General features: G+C 44.0%; 1 long non-coding RNA gene across 1 annotated transcript in view; it reads left to right on the top strand.

Moving 5' to 3' along the window:
• LOC135447752 (uncharacterized) overlaps positions 1-14,547 on the top strand; it is a 47,403-nt gene extending 32,856 nt beyond the window's left edge. The window contains exons 2-3 of the long non-coding RNA XR_010440291.1: positions 11,686-11,972; positions 13,695-14,547. This is a non-coding gene — a long non-coding RNA (uncharacterized LOC135447752). The remainder of the gene's footprint in view (positions 1-11,685; positions 11,973-13,694) is intronic.
• Positions 14,548-17,051: the final 2,504 nt, after the last annotated feature.

The following is a 17,051-nucleotide window of genomic DNA, read 5'->3' as shown; positions in this document are numbered from 1 at the left end:
GCTGGCCCTGGCTGATTGCATTGCCTTGTGTCTCTGGGAGGTATTTTTCTCTGATTCTACAAGCTGTAAAATAGCCCCTGTGAGTCTGGGTTCAGACTTCCTGCCACATTTGCACATTCCATTAGCGAAATAAGAAATTTGCTATTACAGTACAGAAGGTAAAACAGGGTAATGCATTTTGCTTTAGTGTATGTGTACCCACTTCTAGAGCATGCCCTGCAAAATGATCAGTGGCTTTGTCTCTGTGTCTGTTCTACTGGCCCCTAAACACCCTCTTATCCTGCTAAGGAAACTGTAATATGCTAAATTTAATCTCACTGTGTTGGATTTGGGAAGCCCCAAGAGACATTTGGAGATCTCCTGTTTATTGATTGTGTCCCTGACACCTCCACAAAGGTGTGGTCTCCATTCCCCTGCTTCTGCAGCTCCCTGCAGGTGCTCAATGCTCTCAGCAGTAATGGACATGGGAGAGGTGGCCTGAGGGACAGGGACAGGGACAGTGCAGGTCACCCAGGGGTCTGTCCTGAGCATTCCTGCCTCTTATGCCCCTGGATGGTGCTCCTAGCAAAGAGCCTTTAGAGCTGCAGCATTCATGGGTCAGCTCACCCTCCCTTCCTATGAGACTGATAGCTTAGAAAGCCCTTATCAAGAGTGATAATGCATTCTGGAAGATGGATGAAGTTCTTGCTGTGCATAATGCATGCTTCCCCCCCAGGACAAAGCCTGAAGTATTTCCAGTAGGATGCCAATGATAGAGATGCAGTGGAAATTCCCACCTTGAATGGAGATCCATGGTGCCATTTGGCAGCTGGAGACTCCTGGAAGAGGGAAGGCAGGAATTTCCTGGGGGATGTTATGCTGAGTGCTGCCAGGATGGGGTTTTGGGGCAAGTTAGCCATAGTGCAGTGCCTCAGCTGGATGTGTGAGTGGATCCAACCCTCTTGGACCTGCAGCTTTCTGTGGTGCTGATCAGTGGCTGCATCCAAGCTCCTCTCTGATTTACCAAAACCCACCTGCCTCTTATGGGCAGACCATAAAAAAGGGTCCCTCCAAGCAAACACTGTCAGTGTAGGTGTTTATGTGCACAAATACACTCAGCACTGCTTCCAGCCATATAGAACAGCTTTTAATTTCTCCCCAGTGTGTGATATGTGGCACTTAGGGACATGGTGGAGGTTCTTAGCAGTGTTATGTTCTTGGTTGGACTGGATCATCTTAAGAGACTTTTTCAATCTAAATTATTTCATGTTTCTATGTAGAAAGCAAAGGACTCCAAGTGCATTTATCTTCTTGGTGTGATAATTGTCTAGAACAGCTCTCCACCACCCTGAAAAACCTAGATCATCTTCTCTGGGTAACATTTATTGAGCTGTCACTGGAAACAGAAGATATTTTTTGTTGTTAGGTGTAACATCTTTAATCTCCTTCTGTGTGGGGGCTTTTGGACTGGAGCAGGTCCATTTGTACTGCTGTATTGCTGAAAAGCCTTTGGCTGCAGCACTTCTGTCTATGTGAGATCTGCACAAAACACAAACTGTGGTGCAGGTACCAGGATGGCAGAGGGTCAGCGCAGTCTCTGGTATTATTATGGGCTGCAGACCCTGCAGCGTGGGTGTTTGTGCTGGTGATGGAATGCAGGAATGGTGCAGCAGCCATGGCATTGCAGGGCACTGACAGCAGTGCTGGGAAAACAGCATTTCTGCATTATATTAGCACAAATTTCTACAGAAATGGGCCTTCCTTGGGTCTGTGTTAGATAACAAAAAACCACAGAGTGTTCAGCAGGTACTTCTCATTTCCCTGACCTGGGATCAGAATTGATGCTGGCTGTCACCCTTTGTTTGCCTTGCTCTGGGTGTTGCTTTTTCAATGGCAGAGCCCCTCATCTTCCTCCCCTGTCCCTGGCTGAGCAGCCTCTCTGCTCTTTTGGGGCTCTGGCAGAGGGGGCCCTGCTTCTCCCCCTGGGATATCTGTCCAAACCCTGGGAGCCCTCCTAGGGGCAAATATGTTAATTGCAAATATGCAGATTTTCAGCATCAGCAAAGAAGGACAGGCAAGAGGTGAGCTGTGAAGGGACAATCACAAGCAGACAGCTGTAAAAACTTCCTAGTGAGCAATATAATACTTGAGCAGTCTGAGGAGGTGGTTAAGGACAGATGAGACATCTCACAGGCAGAGGTTCAGCTGTTCCTGCCCAAGGCAAGAAAATGTATGAGCTGGAGCTGTGAGGTGCCTCCCAGACCTGCTTCCCCTGATCCTGTAGGCCTGTCCTTGGGGCTCTCATGGCACTGCTGGGGTTCCCAGGTGCTCTGATGGCTCCCAGCCCTCAGGGCCCCTCACTCTGCTGAGCACAGAGCACCTGAGAGCTGCATGGCACTGCCTGGGTCAGAGATGCCTCTCAGGAGTTAACCAGGAGGGATTTTCCATACCAATAACATGCCCAGGACTGAGCAGCCTGGTGGCCCTGTGTCCCTCAGCACAGGGTGACAAGCTGCCCTTGCAGTGTTTGTGCAGCAGGGTGAGGTGAGGGGCTCAGAGCTCTGGGGGCTCCCAGCTCACTGAAAGGCAGCACTGGAGGATGGCAGTGGGATGGCATTTTCTCATCCCACACCCAGAGAGAGACTTGTGGGGCAAGAAGAGCACAAAGAGATGCAGAACCTTTTTCAGAAAAACTGCAGGAGCCACAAACTGGCTGCTTTTCTCTGTGTCCTGTCACCAGGGTGAACAACTCACTCAGGTGTCAGCTTTTGTCCCCAGAGTGGCTTGCCAGCCTGTGAATGAATGGAATTGCTGATTTACTCCCACACAGGAGTATGAGTTTCTGTGCCACAGAGTGTCAGTAAGCACTAATTAGCCCAGTTCATGTGCAGTGACTTTAGTCTGACACCAAGGCCCCTTTTCTTTGTGCTTTATAAATCCTCCTCACATCACCTGGACTCCTGGTCAGGGCTCTTGTCATCCTGGCCCAGCCCCACAGGAATGGAGAGTCCCTGCAAGCTCTGCTCTTGTTGCCTGCCATGTGGAGTTAATAATTCCCCTTGTATCACCCCAGGGTAGAAAGGCTTTTTGCTTGTCTTCATAACTTCTATTGCAATAGAAATTCACACATTCACTGCCCTCACCGTGATGGAAGGAGAGGTGGAGTTGGGTTGTTGAGAGATGCTGCACACAGGGTTGGGCTGCAATGAGGGAAAACTGCTCTCTCTAGGCTTGGATTCCAGGCTTTGGTTCATCTCTGCTGTGCTGGAGAAAAGGCTGGTGTGCAATCTGATATCTGGTACAGGTAGTTTCCAAACAGATCTGTGGCTTGGGTCAGGAAAGCCACAAATCTTTGGTTCTTTGCTTTTTTTTCTGGTGTCTGTTTTTGTGGACTTTAGGCTGCAGATGTAATTTTTTCTTTTTCCTTTTTTTTCCTCTGGACATCAGCATTGCCAGAAGTAAAATAGTTTTTGATGAAAACATTGATTTGAGGTAGGCACGCTAAGACCAATGTCATGCTGCTGCTGGCACCTAGATTCAATTTTACTTTCTATGAAATACAGATTTCATAAAATGCTCCATGACTTCTCTGAGCTGTTTCAATTATCTTAAATCAGTTTTGAAAAAATATTTCATCATCTTCAGTCAGTCAGTTTTCTTGACATTTTGACCCTTAAATCCAATCTGTTGTATCCAAATCAGCTGGCACAGAACAAAAACACAATACTGGCAAATTAGCTGCCTTATAGAAGCAGTGGGCAAAATTCCTGCTTGCATTACAAATCTGGAGCAAATTTAGTGGCTTGATGCCAGATCTGAACTGAAAGCAAAAGGGGGCTGTTTATTTTGAAGCCAAATTATATATAAATGTTGTACAAATTGTGTCCTTGCAAAAACATCACTCTTTCTACAGACACAAATATTTACATGATGACTATATAGCAGAGAAACTGTGGCATTAAACTTTCAGACATTTGCACTGGAACAGCCACATAACACACTTTGATTCTAAATGATGCTGCCCTTGTAAGTCTTTGCACCTCATTGTTTTTATGGCCAACTTGTCATTTTTGTAGATAGTTATAAATATGACCATAATGTATCTACAAGGACACAGCAATTAAATATATAATTAATTTTAAGACTGTGCAGTTTAAAGTTCTGTTCAAACTGTAGGTGATGTGATATTACATTTCAATGCTGCTTTCATTAAAAACATTACAAGGAAAAAAATCACTGAAAAGCCTCTGGCTACCTATTGGGAGAGGGGGTGTGAATTTTATTGTCCATCTAATTACTTGGCTGAAGACTCTGAGATTTAAAATCCCATTTCCCACCCCAGTAGGGATGTTAGATACTGTTTTCTGGCCCAAATCCAAGCCAAAGAGTGAGCTTCTGCATACCAACAGGGCTCTGCTGCTCCAGCTGAATGTATTCTTGCTGGTTTGTCCTGGGGACGTGGTGTGGTGTTGCTTCTGAGCAATATAATGAGTGATGTCTTGCCATCCTTAGAGCCTGTGCCAGGGAGCCCTGGCAGGTGCAGACTGGTGGCCTGAGGGTCTGTAACTCCACCAAGCCATTACTGAACTTTTGTGGTCACTGGGAGCCAAAGTGAACCAGGTGTGCAAGCTCAGAGCTGGCTGTGAGCTTCTGTATTGTCCAACAAACACCAAAATCCTCTTAAAAAACTCTCTGTGATGAAAAATGCACATTGCAGGGAAAGACTCCTAAGTATTACTGTGAGGAAAAACTGTCATATTTTAAATTATATTTATTAATTGTCTGTGCAATTTTGAGCTCAAAGACAAAGTGGTAATGTGGGAAATGGGAGTGTCAGCTGTGAGTGTTACATGGGCTGCACCGCCTTGGAAATCCTTGAGCTCTCATTGTGCAGACAAATCTGTGGGATTTGCTGTGCGGAGCAGCACAAAATTCCCAGAAATACAAAACTTATTTTGCCTTTTGTGGTGTGGGCATTATGATGGAGATGTGGTCAGGTAAACTGTTGGGACCTGGAAGTTCCACCATGAGGGCTGCAGCCACCCTGCTGATTCATAAAGAGGAAAAAAAAAATAAATAGTGAACTAGACAACAAGGAATGAGACAATAAGTATTTTACATTTTCCCTCCAAAGAATAGTAATTTATTGGACATTCAGAGCTCTTAATTAACTACATGAAACAAGCACTCCTTCTCCCCCTCCTCTCTTTCAACAAGGTTTCTCGAGCAAAGCAAAGGTGTGATGTTGGTCTGGTTGTCCTCAGAGATTAAGGCAAATTGTGTAAGATATATTTAAATCAATTAATCTTTTCAGATAGCTCCTAAATCATGTCATCAATCTATTTGCTTCTACAGGCATAATCCTGAACATGCAGCTGTCTTGTGCAATAAGCCAGGGAGATGCTCGGCTGCATTCAAGGGAAATAAATTTAATTATAAACACATCATGGAGTCAAACATTTCCTGAATGTGGAATTCAATGTCTTGTCAGCCTTCCAGCAGAGAACACCATCAAAATTTTATAGGGAAGTAGACTCTGTCCTGAATTTATATGTACTGGCAAGCACCTCAACCAGAAAACAATTTCCTCTTTTTTAAAAATGTTTTTTAATTTAAGGCTATTTTTGTCTTCAGTACAATTATCCACAGTGTTAGATGAAACCAAGAGTGCAGTTACAAGGTGTCAGAAAAGAAAGAAATACAAAAACCTACCTGGTCCACATGGCCACAGCATCACACCCCAGATTCTGAAGGGAGCAGAGGGGCTGGAGGTGCAGCAAAGGGTTCACAGGCTTGTGTGTGGCCAGAAATTCAATATTTTGCTGTGTTTAAAACCTGGTGGCTCTTTTTGGTGCTGATTGTTACTCAGCAGTTCTGAGCACCAAGGGACTCAGATGTGGGGCTGGGGTTTCTGGGGCAGTGGGAGCAGGATGCCCCAGTAAAGCAGAGCTGGGTGTGCAGAGAGGGATGAGCACCCTGCACAGGGGACACCAGGGGCTCCCAGGGGTGCAGGGACAGCAGACAGGGTGTTCCTGTCTCTGATACAGCCAGCAGGGCCCTGTTAATGCTGACTGAGCACATCACAGGGCATCTGGAGTAACTATAACATGAATAATCCCGTGCTTCTCTTCTATTTACTTGTTCCTGTAAGTCAGTGTTGTCTCCTCACCTCCAGTTCTTTCTGGATTCCTTCAGGAGGAACGACTGACAGGGTTTTTTACTGTATGGTTTTTTATTTATCACTACTCCAGGTTGTACTAAATATTCTATAATTTGTAATGGAATATTCTATAGCAGATGTTTTAAAGGAATTTTATGCTTGGAAAATTCTGTGAAGAAAAGGCAGAAATAAAATATCTTGAACTTAGTGATGATCCCTTCCAACAGTTTCTCACAATGTTTCAGTTAGGGAAATGTGAGATTTTATTCTTTAAAGAGTTCAAAAAAGTGTGTTTTCATTGTTCCTCCAGTGTTGGAGTCCAGCAGTGAGCAGCAAAGGTGAGGTGCAGCAGAACTCCTGGGTGCTCACAGAGGGTGACCAATGTGGTTTAGTGTTCTCAAAAGGAGGCAGCTGTATATTATGTATCATAAATTTGTAATGGCAGAAAACTGTTCTGTTAATAGCTTCATTTAGTTCAGAATAAATTTTTAATCTTCACTTTTTGCAGGCTTATTGTTATTAAATCCAATGCTAGTTGGGGAGTTTCAGGGCAGATTTGGTCCCATTTGAGGAAATAACATATTTATTCACACAGCAGTTTTTCACTGGGACCAGGTCCCACCAAATATTTAATTTTTCCCATCTTCCATGGTTGGCTTTTAGGTTATTATATAGTTGCAATGTCCCTGGAGCTCTAAGCCCTGGGGCTTTTTGAACCTGAACCATAGCCCCAGCCTGAACAGTAAAGCAGCCTTCTGCTGACAGAGCAATGTTGGGGCCATGCTGCCCTCGGCATGGATTTCATAGCTGCAATGCTAAATCAGTTTCATTTATAACCAACCCGAAGTTGTGCTGGTGTCAAGGGCTTTTGGTTGCTCCTACATTGCCCCTTTCTTGTTGCCTGTGTGGGTTTATATCTGTGTGGGTTTATATCTGTGTGGGTTTGTGTTTTCTCTTCCTAAGCTGTTCTGCACCTCTGTCTTGTGCTGTCATCAGCCACTGAGACAGGGAAGTTCTCAGCTGAGGAGCAGCAGATCTGGCATTTCCCTCCTGCCAGGGAGATGCTCTGAAGTGGATGCTGAGGAGCTCAGTCCCAGGGCAGGGGGACACTCTGGGGTCTCTGCTGAGCTTGTCCTGCTCACAGCTCCCTGAAACCACCCAGGTGTGGCTGCAGCTCCTCTCCTGCCACAGCAGCTGAGGAAAGCTGATAAGAACAAGCCCAGAAACCCAGGGGCAAAGCTCAGGGGAGGAGAAAGCCACATTTTGTCCAGTGTGTGATTCCTGCTGCGTCACCTTCCCAGACAGCCTACCAATATTTTCTTTTCGTATTACATTTTAACTTAGGTTGTGGCTGCTTTTTCTAAGTGCCCTTTAAATATGCTTAGAATGCAGAGGAAGGGTAGGAAATAGAGAGAGGTAATTACCTGTTCAGCCCTCCAGTGCAATCCCATGCATCATCTGGAAAAATCTGAGTTAAAGCCAGAGGCAAGGAGAGCCAAAGCACTGCTTATTGGCTTTCCTGAATGTGTAGCATCTGTCAGGTGTAATTATTTCACCTGATATCTTGTTAATTATTTCCCCACACTTACCTGGGGTGGTGGCAGAGCAGGTGAAGGAGAGCAGAATCCCACCTGTGTGCTGCCCTCACTATGGAAGGGAGACAATCCTGAGCAGCATCAGGAGCCACTGCTTTTAAATGGCATCTTTATCTGTGTGAGTTTTGCCCCTGTCTTTGGTAACCTGAGACAACTTGCCTGCAAATTCAACTACTTCCAATTCTACCTTTTTTTTAACACACTTGATAGCTTCCCAAGAAGACTTAAGCTTTCACCTCAATCAATATTCATGATATTTTTTACTTTTGAAAAATTTTTGTTACTCAGATTATAGTTTTTAATTTATAAGAAACTAGATATTATTAATAAAAAATAGGTGCTAAACTGGATAGCATTTGTGAAAAAAATTGCCAAGTGTTTCAGTTTAAAAGTGCTTCCAAAGCATCTCAATACAACAATCATTAAATCCATAGAAATATTATCTAGAGATTATTTTTCTATCTGCAATTAATAAAGGGAGGTAATTAATAATAGAGAGGTTATTATGTTATAATACAGAATATTTAAAAATATAAATATATATAATATGTAAATATATAATATATATTATATAAAAATAATATATATAATATATAATATATATAATATATATAATATATATAATATATATAATTCTGTACTCTATATACTCTATCTCTATATACCCTCTATATATACTCTGTATATGTTCTCTCTCTCTCTCTCTCTATATATATAATACAGAATATTTTTCCAAAATCCAGGTGATGCCTTCATTGTTCTAACTGCATAAAACTAAAGAAAGAGTACATCAAGGTAGAGATGTCAGTGTTTTCTTTGATTATAATCTGTTCATCTTGAAAGCAGCAAGGATGAGCAGGTCCTGCCATGGCAAGATGTTCTACAGTCTGACACTGTAGAAATGCCCATGGCTACCTGGGGACACACATGCCTGGAGATGGCCCAGAACCTGGGCACTGACCCCTGCTGCATCCACTCTGTCCCACAGAAATCCAGGTGGTGCCATCCTCATGCACCCTCTGGTAATCTCTGGGGAGGAAAGCTGATTTATCACGAGTGATTTCAGCCTGACTGACATACAGAGGTCTCAGGCTGGCAGTGCTGAAATGCCCTGAAAATATTTGATAATTATAGATGGCAATCTCCTAACTCAAAAAGCAATGGATTTGGCACAGGAGAAATCTGTATTTGACCTTCTCCTGATAGGGACAGATATGTTTCTAAGAACTGAAAATGAGTTATTTTCCTGGGTATAATTAATTCTGGCTGGACTACAAGACCATCTATACTTGTCTTTGTAATGGAGGGCAGCTTGGTGGCAGCCAGTGCTGCAGGGCAGTAGATGAAATAAAATAAAATTTGGTGGAAACTGAAGCTACTTCACACTGAAAAAGTAGTTCTTTTTCTGGGGAAAAGGAAATTAACTCTGGGACCAATTTGCAGAGCAGTTATGGTCAGGTCATTATAACTGGAAATTTTCCCAAAGATAGCCAGATTTGTCTCTCTGAAATCTGTGGTCTGGATCCCACAGCTACAGGACTTGTGGAAGAACCTTCTTTAGACAAAAATTACGTTAAAGGAGAGGCAAGAGCTGTAACAAAGAGGAGAGTGTTTTTCTGATGCTCTTTTGCAGTGGTGCAGTCCCTGAGAGCAGATCCTTTCTTGGTCTGGGTTTATTTGGAGTGACAGGTTTTCATTACAGCTTTGTCCTTATGGATGTTGGGTGCCTCAGAGCCCTGTCTTGTGAGGCTTGGGTGTAATCTGGCAGTGCCCCGAGGCCAAACTGATTCCTGCTCCTTCTTTTTGGGCCCCTCAGAGCCAAGGGAAATCCCTTTAGGCTCCAGGTTTGGCAGCTGGGATTGCAGTGTGTGCCTGGAGCAGGCACAGCACCTGGGACAGACAGTCTCGCTTCAGGACTTCATTTCTAAAGTAACTTCTCAGAGTTATTTTACAGAGCTCAGGGGGAAAGTGCAGCTTTCCAGAAGCCAGCCCTTTGTTTAGGGACAGTCTGTGGAGTGAAATTTCAACTTCATGTGTTTGAGGACACTGGGGGTCAGAGCAGCTAATCAATGTTTAATTAGATCCAAGTGACAAATGTTCCAGTTTCAGTGGCATCTCATTTAGTTGCAGCAACAGAATTTTCACCCCTAATTTAGAGGAAAAGGGGAGAATTTTTGTATTCAAGATTGCCTGGCTAATACACCAGAATCAGATTGTGAAGCATATTGTTATGTACTTGCTTTAATTATTGCTGATCATTACCCTGCACACCATTTAACAGTACCACTCTTCAGTTCATCCCAGCTGTCTTGGAGAAGCAGCACCAGTTAGTGCTTTACTGGTCACTGCTGCCCAAAAAGGAAATCTTTGGGGTACCCAGACTTGATCTTTTCAGTGTGTTCAGCAGGAAACTGTGCCACAGAGAAAATGCAAGGAGACAAAGCCATGGAGACAGAGATTGGGCTCTGGTGGAAGTAGAAATGGGAAAATGGATTTTCAAATGGTTCTCAGGCTGCTCCATGCCCTTAGAGGAGTTAGCAGAGGATGGTGGCACACACACTGTGCCACTCCTGGTAGGGAGGGATGGAGAGAACATTACTTTGCTCTGCAAACCCATTGTCAGGTAAATCAGTGAGGTGATGCTCCCAGAATGGCAGGATGGAGAGGGAGCTCCTCCACCAAGGAGAAACAGCAGGACCCTGGCTTGCCCCAGCTGAGTGAGATAAATCACCCTGTGAAAGGTGTCAGGCTGTGCCTTACCAGGCCCAGGAAAAGCACCAACAGCTCTTCTGAAGCCAGAGGCAGCAAAACCACAGAATCATCACACACTTGGTCACAGCCACAGTCCTGCTGCACACTGAGCCATCTGCAAGAACACTGCCTGGCCAGTCTGCATGGAGAGAAGGAGGGCTGTAAATGTGCCTAAAAGACTTCCCTCCATGCAAATAGTCACCAGCAAACAGTTGGGATTTTTTTTTCAAGAATGGATTGCAGTCTATTCACATTCTGCTGCATTGAGTTAATATGACAGATTAGCTCACAGCTATGGCTCATTGTGGGGGAAGATGTCTGGAACAGCTCACTGGGAGCAAAGTTCTTTGAAAGTCCTGCCAAAGGCCATCTTTGGCTGGCTTTTATGGGGTCCTCTTTGTCTGTGACATTTTAACCTAAAGACATCATCCATTGTTAAATCCTCCTCCTCCATGCTCCATCCTGGAAGTCTCATGGTGACAGAAGAGATGCAAATCAACTCCTACCTTCCCTGCAATGCATCACATGCTTATCCCTCTTCTTGCTAAGCCCTGAGTAGTCTGGAAATGCTGTTTGTGAAGGAAAGGACACTTCTGAGATGTGGCTGTGCTGGTTTCAGGGCAGGGCTGTGCTCAGAGATGATTCCCAGTGGTGCAGCAGCCATGGAGAATTATCTGCAGTAGATTTAGCACCTGATGGAAGCTGTGATTAAGCACAGCACCTGCATGTAGAGGCTGCTGGGAAAGACTTCTGAAAATACCCTCCAGCAAAGGTTTTTGCACCAATGAGGCAGGAATCATCTTCTGTACTTCCCTTTAGACTGAGGCTGGCTCTGAGCAGAGGTGAGCACAGAGGGACTGAGGGAGCAGAGGCCCCAGCACTGGTGACTTCACACCCTCCTTGCATGGGGCAGTGCTGGGATTCATCCTCCTGGTGTCTTTTTCTGCTCTGTCTTAACAGCTACAGCAAGTGAGGAGCTCTGCCTTCATCCCAGTGCAAAAGAGGAGGGTGGAGAGCACTGCTGTGATTGCAGCCCTGTCCACTTCTCCAGACCTCTGGAAATGGATCTTTATTAACACTATTGTCAGCTATAATGGATTCCTTCTCACCCCCATCACTAAAACAATTCTGGTGCCTGATCAGTCACATTATCGCCACTTACATTTAGAGCTAATTGATTCCCTGTGTTTATTTTCTCAGGCACAGAAAGAGCATCACTCATTGCTGAGCAGCAGCTGCCTCCACCCTCAGCCCTGCTCTTGCTCCACCTGGATGTGGTCTCTCCTCTCTTTTCCTCATCACTCAGGGGCAGATGAAGACATCCATCTCAAGAGTGATGAAACCCTGTCCTCTGCACACCCCTGAGGGGCTGCAAGAAGAGACATGGGGAGGTGACATTCTTTCTGTTCTGACACCAGGGTCCTCCAAGGGCTGTCAGTACCAGCTCAAAGAACACAGGAGGAGCAGAAATCCACCCTGGTTTGTGGGTAAGCATTAATTAGCCCATAGCAGATGCACTGTCACTTTCTGTCCCTTGCTTCAAAAGTCATCATTTCCAAATGCAGGAGGAAACTGAAGACAGGTCAGAGAGGTTGCCCCCAGGCAACCAACCTTGCAAATAGTGATTTATTTTAGCAGGAAAAAGAAGGAAGAATGGATTTTACTCTTGGATGTCTGTGTTTAAGAAGAGGGTTTGATTTCCTTATATCTCTCCCTTATGTGTCTGGACTTTAAAAACACTTAAAAAAGAATAGATATCTAGAATAATAACAAAAAAGTGCCTTTCAACTTGTTTTCTATAAAAACAGGATTAGGATTCAGTGTCCTCTTTCAGCTGAAAGAGTCAAAAAGCCAGTGCCATGCCACAGCCTCAGAGGGAAAAAGGCTGGAATCATATGCAAGTGTTTAATATTTATCAGATGATGTTTTCTTTTCTCCTTTGTTTCAAAGAATAGACACAAATAAAAGGAAAGGCACATTTCTTTTAAAATGTAAAGGACAAGATGTTGAATTTTATATTTCTGTATTAACATATGCTTTGGTAATGTGCACACAAGGAACTTCAAAACAATTATAGCATTCCAATATTAGAGATCAAAAATACAACAAAGGAGGGGATTCAAGCATGTAATTTGTTCATTGTCCATTTATCAGCTTCAACATGAATATTTTTGTATCTGAGACCTAGACTTGGGGCTGAGTTACACCATGCAGTCATGGAGCCTTCATTTGAAAAGGGCTGTTTACATTTAAAAAACCAAACAATAACAACAGCAGCATTCTTCTAACTGATCACAGCTGAAGCAAAGCAGTTTTATTTCCAGCTAAAGAAATTTGTTAAGAGAATTAGTGGCTGGCTGAGGCATCAAGCTGTGTGTGATAATGAGATGGGTTATAAATAGTGTCATTAATTCACATGTCCTTCTAACACATGCCACTCCAGTTAGTGTTCAAATCCCAAATCCCTCAATGCAAGATGCACTGACCTCCTCATTAAGGCATCTGATGGAGAAGCCTGGTTTGCATGAGCTGCTGCCTGGTGCTCTGCATCAGGAATAATTACAGGCCAGTGTTTTGCTTAGCTAACAGGCAGAAGTATTTCTGTCACCAGAAAATAAGGCTTTCCTCATGTCTCCTGCTGCCTTTTCCAAGTGTTGGGATGTTTTATGGGGCAGCACATCTCCCTGGGCCCTGCAAGGAGAGGCTGCCCTTACAGCAGTGCTGGGATGCTCCTGCATCCTCTGAAACCTCTGCTTGTCTTGCAGCATCCCTTGAAATCTTGCTGTGAGGGCCCTAGAGTTAAATACACTTTCTTTAATGCTCTGCTTACACTAGCAGCACCTTTTTTGTCCAGGGAAGAGTCTGTGCAGATGGCAGCTGGCAGCTGAGGTGCTGCAGAACAGGGGCACTGCAGACAGTTCCTGCACACTGACCCCTGCCCTTGCAGGCAGCCTCTGAGGTTTGTCTCTTGTTGGAAAAGAAACTCTTTATGGGGAGCAGAGATGGGTTGCTTGCTGTTCCTGGGGCTCTACAAAAACAGCCCAACATCAAATCTTGCTAAGTGTGCGCCATTACCAGTGAACGGCCTTATACCAGCAGGACAGGCAAAACAGACCAGCTCAGTACCAGCTCAAGAACACAGGAGTGTTTTTTCCTTTTTCCCCATTTTTCTAACATTGTTTTTTCCTTTTTCACCATTTTTCTAACAGGCCTCTGAAGAATGAACATACTTCTGGAAAGTGCCTGGAGAGAGCAGTTTCTTCAACAGGTGTGGAGCTTCCAGTGAATCCACTCTGCTGCACCTCTGGGACACTCTGGGATGTCAATGCCATGTACAGCTGCCAAGGGAAACTGCTGTGGAAACCCACAAACTGCACTTTTGTTCTCTGCCAGCATCACATGCAGCCTGAGTAATATTTGTGCTGTTTCCATTTTAAGAGATTGAGTGTGTTGGGTGTTTCCAGCAGGCGGGCAAACCACGTCTCTGCAGTATCATGGCTTTTGTTGGTGACAGTTTCCATGGTGTTGGTGTTCCCTCAGCCTCAGAGTTAGCACAGTTTCATTATCTCCAAAGATGGTGTTTAAATTGCCCATCTCATTAATAAATTAGACCTTGGTAATTATGGGCTTTTCTAAATAATCTAATAAGGATGCTTCTGCTTTGATGAGGAGAGTTTAACTGTAAAAGCAAGATTTATAATGTGCTCACAGGAACTGGGATCAACAGGAATGCCTTGCCTGGAGACTGAAGGTTCTCTCTGCCCTGTGCAGTTAAAGCCCAACTTCTAGATGGGCAAAGGAGCTACTGCTTTAAATGCATTAAAGCCACCAGGTCTCTGAAACACATCAGCATTTGCTTGTGCAGAGACAGAAGCATCAAACCTGTGCTGGAAAAGCTCCCTGCCCAAGGTTTGTAGGGGATAATTCTGCTCTAAGTCTGCTTGCCAAGCCAAAATGCAGTGATGGTATCATGATACTGACTTACAAATCATGAGCTGTGTAGAAAGTAATATAACCAGTGGTTTGTTTGGGTTTTGGGTTTTATTTTTTTTCCTTTTAGGATTTAAGTGTTCAAAGTGCACGCGCTTAGGCTTTATTCTGAGCCTTTTGGAGAAGCAAAGGAGATGCTGAGATTCTCTCTGTAATCACCTGCCTCTGGGATCTGCAGCTCCATAAATGAGGTATCCAGGTATCAGCAGAGCTTTAAAACCACAGAGGTTCAGAGCTGGCTTATCCCTCTGCAGCAGGCAAAGTGTTCCCTGTGTGACAGGGAAATGCTACTGGTGCTGTGCAAGAATATTCTGTGTAATTCCCAGTGCCTGTATTCAAAAAAAGAAGCCATAAATCCATGACAGAAATGTGGGGAGCAAGGATCCAGGTGATCTCCAGGAGTAGGAAGGACTTCACTTTAAATGGAGTGAAGAAGGAACTGGGCTGTGATTTTTTGGGTATTGGAGCCAAAAGTTGATCCAAGGCTCTAAAACCAGCTTTAAATTGCAAATAATCAATGTGTGAAACATGTACAGATGCCTCATTGAGTGAAATTATGCTCTTAATCTGTGGAAACACAGCCTGGTTCTGCAATAAGATTCTGCTGGCTGGCCAGGGCTGGCTTCAATATCTGTGATGGGCTCTTGTTGGGTTTCTGCAGGGCTGGGACTAAGATGGGTCTGTGTGTTGGCTGATTTTATTCCTGGTCTGACCTCAGCAGTTCCTCCATAGATTAAGTCAGACATTTATCTTTCCAGTGTTTATACCCTTAAGTCTTAGCTTTCACATTTTCCAGATTTTGTCCTGCATTAGTCTATAACTCTGAGCTTAATATAAAGTGTTAGCAAGTTCTCTTCATAGTTTAGTTAGACATAAACCCTCCTTTTTCAGCCTGAGAACTAAGGGCAGCATTGCAGTTTCAGGCCCAAGAAGTGTAAACAGAGAATTGAGGAGAGCAATCTGGGAGAGTGGAACTTCATAACCTGGAGCTGTAATTGGACAATTAACACCAATATGTAAATGGACCAAAACCTATAAAAGTGTGAAAACTTGTCACCTGGGGTTCATCTTGGGCCCACCTTGGGTAGAGCCATGGCCAGGCTCTTGCACTGCCCAAGGTTTATCCTTTAAAGACCTTTCAATAAATCCCCCCTTCATTCCTCTAACACTGTCTGGCCTCTGTTCCAGGTGACCCCCAAGGCATCACCCTGGCCCTCAGGATTGTGCACCTTGCCTTGATGAGAGCCTCAGGCCCAAATTCACCCTTCACATTGCTGTGAGAGTCCTGGAAGGGGCATAAAACATGTGCAGCTATTTCTGGAAGAAATTAAAAATGGCTGTTTTATATTGGTAGATGTCACACACCGACTGGCTTAGAAATATGATATTAATGCCTTAAAAAAGTGATTATCACCTTTATACTTGCTTAATAGCATAGTTTTAAGGGGAATTACCAATATCATATATTACATTCTTCCCCTACAGTAAATACTCTGTCCCTGGTGTATTTTATTATTTACTGTAAATTCATTCAAGCAGTATATTTTGCTTCCAGTAAGGTACCCTCAGTTACTTTTTCTGTCCAGGATAAATTGAGATAAATTTTGCCTGAGCCTGGATTTTGCTCATGGCATCCATCTTTGCCCATGAAAAGTTGCAGTTGGAGTTGAACAGGAGTTGAGAAATGATAATATTGTGCCGCAGAAAGTCACAGCTCACCAGTCTGCAGCCAAGCTGCATACAGAGGCCACATTGAAGCAGCCAGGAGTTTAATAGGAATTGAGGAACACAAAGGAATGTGATGTATTCTCTAATGTTTATTCTGATAAAGCAATAAGAACATTACAAGAAAATGACAGTAGTTATTTACCATGACATGGTGAGATTACTCAGTAGCAGATCATCACCCCAGGCACCATGGCTTGTCACTAGTTTCCATTTTTGCCCTTGGAGGGTTAAGAATTTATTGCCAGAGTTATTAAAAATGTTGCTGGAGTTGTAGAAATGTTGCTAGAGTTATAGAATACTTTTTGGAGGAGGTGGAAGAGAAGGTTTCAAATAAAAGATATCTCCATCCCTTTGTTGACAATTCCATGTTCCCAAGGCTTAGCAAATCTCATAGCTATGACCACTGTGTTGTCAAATTGGATAAAAGCCTCCAGGCTGGCACGGATTGCCTTCCTGCAGAAGTTGTGGAGTCCCTGTGAAAACTGCTTGATTGAAAGCTCTGGTTCCACAGCTCTCTCAGTGGGAATAAGACCTGGCCTTGAGGTTGGTTGTGCTTTGCAGTGGCTCTGGGGAGCCTGCCTGTGGTAATAAAACTCCATATTTCCATGCCTTTTGAGAAATCCTGCTAGCTCCCCCCCAGGTGCAACATTTTAATGGATCCATCTGGACTCTGGTTTGCACTTCCAGCTCTGGAAACCCCAGGATCAGCCCATGGCACAGCCCAGTGTCTGTGTTGGGGTGGATTTTGGCAGATACCCGACCATGCAATGTCTTTTGTGGCAAATAAGAGCCATAGCTCAAACATAAAATACATATAGGTGGAAAAATAATATCAATTTTTTGTGTCC

The sequence above is a fragment of the Zonotrichia leucophrys genome, chromosome 4A (genome assembly GCF_028769735.1).
Source record: "Zonotrichia leucophrys gambelii isolate GWCS_2022_RI chromosome 4A, RI_Zleu_2.0, whole genome shotgun sequence".
Lineage (NCBI taxonomy): Eukaryota > Metazoa > Chordata > Aves > Passeriformes > Passerellidae > Zonotrichia > Zonotrichia leucophrys.
This window is presented reverse-complemented; position numbering and strand designations above follow the sequence as displayed.